General features: G+C 48.6%; 1 long non-coding RNA gene across 1 annotated transcript; it reads right to left on the bottom strand.

Moving 5' to 3' along the window:
* Positions 1–6,244: 6,244 nt before the first annotated feature.
* On the bottom strand, positions 6,245–8,568 carry LOC135178909 (uncharacterized). The gene is made up of 3 exons (XR_010303788.1): positions 8,484–8,568; positions 8,200–8,315; positions 6,245–7,539 (listed from the first exon to the last, which is right to left on the bottom strand). It is a non-coding gene; the product is annotated as an uncharacterized LOC135178909 (long non-coding RNA).
* Positions 8,569–9,593: the final 1,025 nt, after the last annotated feature.

Raw genomic sequence — 9,593 nt, 5'->3', positions numbered from 1 at the left:
AGATAAGATAGATATTGATAGAGATGGCTAGATAGATGGATGGATAGATGAGAGAGATGGCTAGGTGGATGGGTAGATGAGAGAGAGAGATGGCTAGAGAGATGGATGGATGGATGGATAGATACATGGGTAGATAGATAAGAGATAAACAGACAGATGGATTGATAGTTAGATGATAGAATAGATAGATGAGAGATGGATATGTAGATACATGGATACACAGGTGGATAGACAGATGGAGAGACAGATAGATAGATAGATAGATGATAGAGATAGATATATAGAGAGAGATGTATATATATAGAGAGGAGGATGAATAGATAGAGATGGATAGATAGATAGATTGATTGATAGATAGATAGATAGATGGATAGATGGATGGAAAGAGAGAGAGGTGGATAAATAGGTGAAAGAGAAATGGATAGATAGAAAGATAGATAAGATAGATATCCATAGAGATGGCTAGATAGATAGATAGATGGATAGATAGATGAGAGAGAGAGAAATGGCTAGACAGATAGATAGATAGATAGATAGATAGATAGATAGATAGATAGAGAGATGGATAGAGAGAGAGAGAAGGAGGGAGGTAGATCACTTTTTAAGGACAAAGCTATTCTTTCCAGTGCCTGTGAAACACATCAACAACTTCTGCAACAGTCTGGAAAGCAGATATCCATAGGTGGCTGCACTAGCAATCAACTTTGGAGTTCATTACCCACTCCAAGCTGCCTGTAACCCTGACTTACAGGCTCCATCTAGCCTAAAAGCTGGTTTATTCCTTCCTGCACAACAGCACACCTCTCCTGGAAAGGATGTTGTGCTCTGCCCTCTCAGCACACTGCACCACAGAGCAGTAGATGACATTGGATACTTTGAAGGAAAAAAACAACCAAACAAAAAACTCGTTCAACAAGTCTAAGACAAAGAAGAGAAGCAAACACCAAGGAGAGGTCTGAATGGAGCTGACAAATGACCAGAGTAATTTCTTGCAGGAGCAAGTGGTTATTAGTGACAGCATTTCATACAGATGTTGAACTAAGCAGCATGACTTGAGAGTGTCTACCAGAGCAGGGCTGTGCAAGAAAGCAGAGAAAGAGAAAAGGCTAACCCTCAGCCCTGGGAAGAATGGGTCACTGTCAGAACTGTCACATCCTCCAGATACAGAGTGGAGAATGTCAGAGATGTTTTATGTGGAAAATACACAATGCCTGTAAGCTTCTCAGAATCACAGAAGAATCAGCCAGGGTTGGAAGGGACCACAAGGATCAGCCAGCTCCAACCCCCCTCAGTACCCTTCATGCAGTGATATCTTCAAACACTTCAGAGGAGCTGAGTGTTTCATGATCATCCTGGCAGCTCCTGAAGCCAGCTGAGGTCATAGAATCATAGAATGAGTTAGGATTGGAAGGGCCCACAAGGATCAGCCAGGTCCAACCCCCCTCAATGCCCTTCATGCAGTAATATCCTCAAACACTTCAGAGAGGCTGAGGGTTTCATGAGCACCCTGGCAGCTCCTGAAGCCAGCTGGGGTCATAGAGTCATAGAATCATAGGTCTAGTTGACTGGACAGGGCTGGGGGATAGGTTGGACTGGATGAGCTTGGAGGTCTCTTCCAACCTGGTTGGTTCTATTCTATTCTACTGACCTTTATCGATGATCTTTATTGTTGAGGTACTGGAACATGTCCACAGAAGGGCAATGAAGCTGGTGAGGGGCCTGGAGCACAGCCCTGTGAGGAGAGGCCAATTCCATTTCCAGTTAGCCTCAAACTAGCACAGAAGAGTATCCAAAGAAGAGTGGATGGTGAGCTCTAGGAATGCATATACACATCCACCTTTCACTACATTAAGGTGGCTACAAGAAAGCTGGGCAGGGACTTTGATTTAGTGCCATGGTCTAGATGACTGGATAGGGCTGGGTGCTAGGTTGGACTGGATGAGCTTGGAGGTCTCTTCCAACCTGGTTGGTTCTATTCTATTCTATTGACCTTTATTGATGATCTTTATTGTTGAGGTACTGGAGAAGGGCCAACGAAGCTGGTGAGGGGCTTGGAGCACAGCCCTGTGAGGAGAGGCTGAGGGAGCTGGGGGTGTGCACATTCAACAACCAGAAGATTACAGCTTACTCCCAGGTTCTTAGAACCCAAAACCTGGCCACACAACAGCCCACACTAAGCAAAACAGCTTTGTTCTGATTCCCAGAGCTAATTAACAATCAATCAAATTTAATTTGCCCCACATAGAAGCACCAAAATAAAGATGTGATGGTTTGGGTGTTACCCACCCCCTCCACCTTGGAAAATCACCCAGACTAGACTCAGTGGCTCTGGAAGTTGAATGAAGCTTTGTATTTACAGCTTGGCACAAGAGAGATTTACAGTAGCTACAGCTATAGACAGAAGTAGATGAGTTAGAAAGCAATACAGAAACACAGCAGCCCTCCCAGAAACCAGAGTCCCCAGGAGGGGCTCCCAACCACCCTTCCACCTTCTCCCACCCCTCTACCTTACCCAAGACTTTGCCTTATGCTCAAAGTAGCTTGGAGGGTCAGCCAGGGGGCTTAGGAAGCAGATGGATTAGTCACACAGACAGCAGTTTAGGTTAGAGAGAGAAGCTCAGCCCAAAGCCCAGACAGCAACTCTGTTATCTGTGTTTGTGTCCTTAATCTTATCCATCTCAGCAAGCCTATGAGTGCAGTAGCCATCACCACTGTTTCCTTCTCACAGCCTGTAATCTAACTCTTCTCACCACAACATTCCAGCTAGGCTCAAACTAGCACACTCTGTCTGCTGCTTCATAAATGTTAAGTTGTTGCTTCAGTGCTTCAGGTATGTCAAGGTGAACTGGTAGCAAGTGCTGATATAAAGAGCCAAGCCTGGAAGTGATCTAGTTGCAACTGCTAATAGCAACAGAAAATTGGCTCTGGAGATGCATGATTCACTGTCATTAAAAACCAGGCAGAGGAGTGTATTTGTTCCACAGATGATTGCTCTTTCTGAGGAATTATTAGTCTGAGGTACAGTGCTTGCCTGGCTTTAATATGTCTTCTTCTTCTTTTTTTTTTCTGTAAGGAGTGAAAATCTGTGAAGTTTTCCCCACTGCATTTAGTTGTGAGAGTGTTTGGAGTAGTATTTTTTAAGCATCAGTAGATGCCTAAAAATGTGATAGATACATTGATTCTAAATGGCTCTACCTCCAGCATAGAATCAGAAAGAGTTGGAAGAGACCACAAGGATCATCTAATTCCAACCCCCCTGCCATGCCCAGGGACACCCTACCCTAGAGCAGGCTGCCCACAGCCTCAGCCAGCCTGGCCTTAAACACCTCCAGCCATGGGGCCTCAACCACCTCCCTGGGCAACCCATTGCAGTTGTTCAGCATGAGGGTGGTGAGAGGCTGGAATGGGTTGCCCAGGGAGGTGGTTGTAGCTCCTTGGCTGGAGGTGTTTGAGGCCAGGCTGGCTGAGGCTGTGTGCAGCCTGCTCTAGGGTAGGGTGTCCCTGGGCATGGCAGAGGGTTGGAACTGGCTGCTCCTTGTGGTCCCTTCCAACCCTGCCTGATTTTATTGTCTATGAAATCTTCCTGGATGTTAGGGAGAAGTTGTTCAGCATGAGGGTGGTGAGAGCCTGGAAGGGGTTGCCCAGGGAGGTGTTGGAAGCCGCATCCCTGGAGGTGTTTAAGGCCAGGCTGGACGAGGCTTTGGCCAGCCTGATCTAGTGTGAGGTGTCCCTGCTCATGGTAGAGGGGCTGGAATGAACTGATCCTTGTGGTCCCTTGGTCTAGTTGACTGGATAGGGCTGGGTGCTAGGTTGGACTGGATGATCTTGGAGGTCTCTTCCAACCTGCTTGATTCTATGATTCTATGATTCTCTGATACATATAAGAGGGAATTAGCAGGGATAAAAATACAGTGGTAAAATCTGAGAAGGTTGAATTCCTACAGCTTCTCACTGCTCTTCAGTTGCATTTTTACCACGACAGAGAAAGATTCTTTCTTATTCAGCTTATTATCAAAGCTCTTCTAAATATAGGTGAACTCAGGCTGCCATATGGGATGGGTTCCTGCACAAAGACATATGCAATAAATGCACCACCTCTGCAAAGTGTGTGCTGACTTTGCTCAAATCTTCTGAAAGAAAATGAAGTCTTGTGGATGCCTTTAGATGTCTCATAAATTAATGGCAGCTGCAACCTGAAATCTTATCTGAAAGCCACTGAATTTCTTTGCAGGGTAATCTCTGGGCCTTTAGATGTTCTGATTAAAATGTATGTCCCTGAGTGGTATCTTAGTCTAAAGCAATGTTTCTCTGCTGGAGCTGTTTCAGGACTATTTCTATTCCATCTCTGATTCTTCTGTCTTCCTGCAGTGGTGAAATACAGCTAGCCCTGTACATCTCATTTTTGAAACAGCACATCTTCCTTTCCAATGAAATTATTTAGTCTGCTCATATTTGCTCTTGAGTGTATTATTTGATCAAAAAAAAAAAAAAGAGGGGAAATAAAAGAGAATTTTCATATGTTTTGTTTTCCTGGAGTGGTTCCAGTTCAGACAGATGCTGAGGCAGGGGTCAAGGAGGGAGAAGAGGTAAATGCAAGGTAATTATTGTCAGTTTGGCTGCAGGCAGGGGGAGTGGGGGATACAGTAAAGCTATTAAGCTCAAGGAGATGCACTAGAGTCAAGGGGCTGTATATCAGCAGCTTTCTGTGACAAGGGAGTGTTCCTGACACCTCTTGCACACATGTAGCATTACCTACCACTCTACTCCTGCAGGCTGCACAGAGGATACTTAAAGAAACTGTTAACTGATTCAAATAACCCAATTTTAATGGCACTAGTACCATAGTCTGCTTCATTGGATAGAGCTGGGCAATAGATGGACTGGATGAGCTTGGAAGTCTCTTCCAACCTGCTTGATTCTAGCCTGCCACTACTGGTGTTCCCCAAGGATCAGTGCTGGACCCAGTGCTGTTCAATATATTTACTGATGAGCTGGGTGAAGGAATTAAATCCAGCATCACTAAGTTTGCAGATGAGCAAGGAGCAGCTGTGGAGCTGTTGGAGGGTAGGAGAGCCCTGCAGAGGGATCTGGCCAGGCTGCATGGGTGGGCAAAGGCCAATGGGATGAGGTTTAACAAGGTCAAGTAAGGGTTCTACATTTTGGTCACAACAACCCCAAGCAGTGCTACAGGCTGGGGACAGAGCGGTTGGAGAGCAGGAAGAAAGGGACCTGGAGGTATCGGTAGAGAGTAGCAGCTGAAGAGGAGGCAGCAGTGTGCCCAGGTGGGCAGCAGAGCCAATGGCATCCTGGCCTGGATGAGGAATAATGTGACCAGCAGGACAAGGGAGGTTCTTCTGTCCCTGTACTCAGCACTGCTCAGGCCACCCCTGCAGTGCCAGTTCTGGGCTCCTCAATTCAAGAGAGATGTTCAGATACTGGAATGTGTCTAGAGAAGGGCAGCAAGGCTGGGGAGGGGCCTGGAGCACAAACCCTATGAGGAGAGGCTGAGGGAGCTGGGGGGGTGCAGCCTGCAGCAGAGGAGGCTCAGGGCAGAGCTCATTGCTGCCTGCAGCTCCCTGAAGAGAGGCTGTAGCCAGGTGGGCTCTGCTGCCAGGCAGCCAGCAACAGAAGAAAGGGGACACAGCCTCAAGTTGTGCCAGGGCAGGTCTAGGCTGGATGTGATGAGGAAGTTGTTGTCAGAGAGAGTGATTGGCATTGGAATGGGCTGCCCAGGGAGGTGGTGGAGTGGCTGTGCCTGCAGGTGTTGAAGCCAAGCCTGGATGAGCTTGGAGCTCTCTTCTAACCTGGATGATTCTATGCTCAGAGCCCCATCCAGCCTGGCCTTAAACAAAATCCAGACATGAGCCTTCCACCACCTCCCTGGGCAAGCTGCTCCAGTCTCTCACCACCCTCACGCTGAAGAGCTTCTTCCTAACATCCAATCTACATCTCCCCTCCTCTAGTTTGGATCCATTCCCCCTAAACCTATCACTAAGCAACCCTCTCTAGCTTTCTTCTAGACTCCAGTGAGACACTGCAAGGCCACAATAAGGTTTCTTCAGAGCCTTCTCTTCTCCAGACTGAGCAGAGGAAAAGTTTCCTTGTCCAGTGAGTGCAACACTTCTATGCTCAGAGGTTTTGGTAAGGAGAGCAGTAGCAGACCTAACACTAAGAAGTCTTTACCCACAACCTGCAGTGTGAGCCAAGTGCAATCTCAGAAGGAAACTTAAGAGAGACATCACACATCCATTTGTGATAAGGAGTTAGAAATATTACTGGGAGACAGAAGAAGTCTTCTTCACTATTAAACCTGCTTGGATTGTCCATGCTTACAAAACTGACACAAAATAGTGGTATGGAGGGATGAGACTTTGTTCTCTTGCATGATCTCTGTTAACTTATTAGAGTGACTTGCATGATATGTTTAAATAAAGACCACTGCAATTCTTTATTACACCCAGGAAAAAATAGAGAACCAGAGCAGGGGAAGAGTCTGAGTCCTTTTGGTATCAGGTTAGCTGCAGGCTTTTTCTGAGGGGCTGTTCCTACATGTACCTGCACAACTCTTTCCTAAAGCATTTTCATCCTTGACCAAGAAAGGACTGCAGACTGCATGTGAGTAATAACATTTTGTTTAGAGGAAGACTTCAATTCCTACCATAGGGAAAAGATTGAACTCTGGCTATGGTCTGCCACACACAGGAGTTTGGGGTTTTTTTAACCAACTGTGGCTTTTGTTTCTGTGTGGGGACAGAAGATGTTGTTTTTGAACTAAGTTCACCCATTCACATCTTTGATTCTGGACAAGGAGGTTTGCATCACTGTGCTGGTTGCCTCTGCCTTGACTCTAATCCAACCTAGCAGCCAGGTTAGGGGAATTAAAGGGTTATCTTTTGGACATCTCATCTCAGATTTCCCCACATTTATTATGTGAAACATGCAGGGATTGATCTGATTATTACTGAAAGGGAGGAAAACCAGGGGAGAGGAGGTTTGAGCCTGAGCACTATGTGTTGGGAGAGAGTGAGTGCTTCTGTGTTACTTTGAACTTGCACATAACTGTCATTATATGCATGTAAATAGAGCTTCATTTCTTCCAGCCAGCTGAGCCCAGGCCAGGTGATTTCATTGCATGGACAGGGGTCAGGCAAAACCCAAACCATCACAATCACTTTCCTTCCTAATTTCATTCCAAGTTCCCACCTTGCCATGTCCTGCTCTTCAGGGGAAGACACTGCAGTTGGGTTTCTTTCCAGTTCCTCTACTCCAATACCACTTGTCAGGTTTTGTCAGACTCCAGGTGGGTTCCCTGCAAGAGAAGGTGCAGAGACCTTGGTGCCTGTCTTCACAGGGGCAGCTCAGTGCTGGCAGAATGATGCTTGCTGTGGCTCACCAATGAAACAGAGCTGCCAGCACAGGTGTGGGCAATGGAAAGCTACAGCAATGGTTCTCTGCTTGCTGCACCTGAGCTGAGCCATATTGTTTGCTCTGTCCAGAGACTCATCCAAGCCATCAGCAGCCAGTCTGTCCGTGAGAATTCTGTGGGAAATGGTGTCAAAGGCTTCTTAGCAGTGCAGGCAGATGACATCCACAGCCTTTGCCTCCCCGAACACCAGCCCTTGCCTGCCCACAGCAGCTCCTGCTCCCCCAACACCACTCCTCACCTCCCTCAGGCAGCCACCGCACCCCAACCCCTCCTCACCTCCCACCAGCAGCCACAGCTCCCCCCTTAGTCCTTGTCTGCCCCAAGCAACTCCTGCTCCCCCCCATCTTTTACTCCCCCATGCGACCCCTGGTCCCCTCGGTTCCTGCTTCTCCCAAGCGGTTCCAGCTCCTCCCTTACTCCTTACCTCCTTCGGACGACCTCTGCTCCCCACCTTACCTGCTCCAAGCGGCTGCTGTTCCTCCCTTACTCCTTACCTCCTCCGGACGACCTCTGCTCCCCACCTTGTCTCCTCCAAGCAGCTCCTGGTCCTCCGCAGTCCTTGCTGCCGAGCAGCCTCTGCTCCCCCTACTCCTTACCTGCCCCAAGCAGCCCCTGCCCCCCGGTCCCTGATTCCCCCAAGCAGCTCCTGCTCCTCCTTTACTCCTTACCTTCTCCGGATGACCTCTGCTCCCCCTTAATCCTTACCTGCCCCAAGCTGTTCCTCCCCACTCCTTGCTGCCCCCGAGCAGCCTCTGCTCCCCCTTCCTCCTTACCTGCCCCCAGCGGCCGCTGCTCCACCTCGCCCCACTCTGCCCTCGGCCGAAGCAGCTCTGCTCTCGCAGCTCCATTCTCGCCTCCCCTGCAGCCCCTAGGGCAAAGCCTGCAGCAGCTCAAGCAGGGCAGAGAGGAGCTCAGCTCCAGCAAGTGCACACCCCCAGCACCCGTGCACGGCGGTGTGAGGTTGCCAGGCCCTAACCCTAGCTAGCCGGGGGGCCAGCCAGGCCCCCCGGCCTTTGAAACCCTCCACCGCACCCCGGTGCACCCCACGGGCACTCACCAGCGCGGCCGGGCGGAGGATCCCTTGGGCCCGCAATGGGCCGAGCTTGGCGCTGCCCCTGCCTGCCCGCAAGAAAAAGGGCAGGGGGCAGCGAGGGCAAAGTGGCCGCACCTGGGGGGGGAGGAGGCTCCGGCAGCCAGCTGGCAGCAAACGGCATCACCTGCTGGCGGCTGAGGGCTTGCAATGGCAAAGCCATTCAGGGGCGATGCATCAGCTGCCAGCCCAACAGCTGCTGGCAACGCTCTGAGCAAAGCCCATTGCACCGTGCCCAGGGCACACAGCACTGAATTATTAAACCTGCTTGGATTGTCCATGCTGACAAAACTGACACAAAAGATTGGTATGGAGGGAGGAGTTTTTCTTCTCTGGCATGAGCTCTGTTAACTTATTAGAGTGACTTTCATAATGCATTTAAATAAAGACCACTGCAATTCTTTATTACACCCAGGAAAAAATAGAGAACCAGAGCAGGGGAAGAGTCAGAGTCATTTTGGTATCAGGTTTGCTGCAGGCTTTTTCTGAAGGGCTGTCCCTACATGTACCTGCACAACTCTTTCCTAAAGCACTTTCATCCTTGACCAAGAGGGGACTGCAGACTGCATCTGTGGAAGAACATTTTGTTTAGAGGAAGACTTCAATTCCTACCCCAGACAAAGATTGGGCTCTGGCTGTGGTCTGCCACACACAGGACTTTGGGTTTTTTTAACCAACTGTGGCTTTTGTCTCTGTGTGTGAGGGCAAAAGATGTTGTTTTTGAACTAAGTTCATCCATTAACATCTCTGATTGTGCACAAGGAGGTTTGCATCACTGTGCTGGTTTGAGGCCATTAAAATTGGATTATTTTAATCAGCAAAGCTCCCTTATTCTCTTCCAAATAGAATCACAGAATAATAGAATCAAGCAGGTTGGAAGAGACCTCCAAGCTCATCCAGTCCAACCTAGCAGCCAGCCCTGTCCAATCAGCTAGACCATGGCACCAAGTGTCATTAAAGTTGGATTACTTTAATCAGCAAAGCTCCCTTATTCTCTTCCAAATAGAATCATAGAATCAAGCAGGTTGGAAGAGACCTCCAAATTCATCCAGCCTAGCACCCAGCCCTGTCCAATCA

The sequence above is a fragment of the Pogoniulus pusillus genome, chromosome 10, assembly GCF_015220805.1.
Source record: "Pogoniulus pusillus isolate bPogPus1 chromosome 10, bPogPus1.pri, whole genome shotgun sequence".
Classification (NCBI taxonomy): Eukaryota; Metazoa; Chordata; class Aves; order Piciformes; family Lybiidae; genus Pogoniulus; species Pogoniulus pusillus.
Note: the sequence above shows the minus strand (reverse complement) of the source record. Positions and strands in the feature narration are given on the sequence as shown.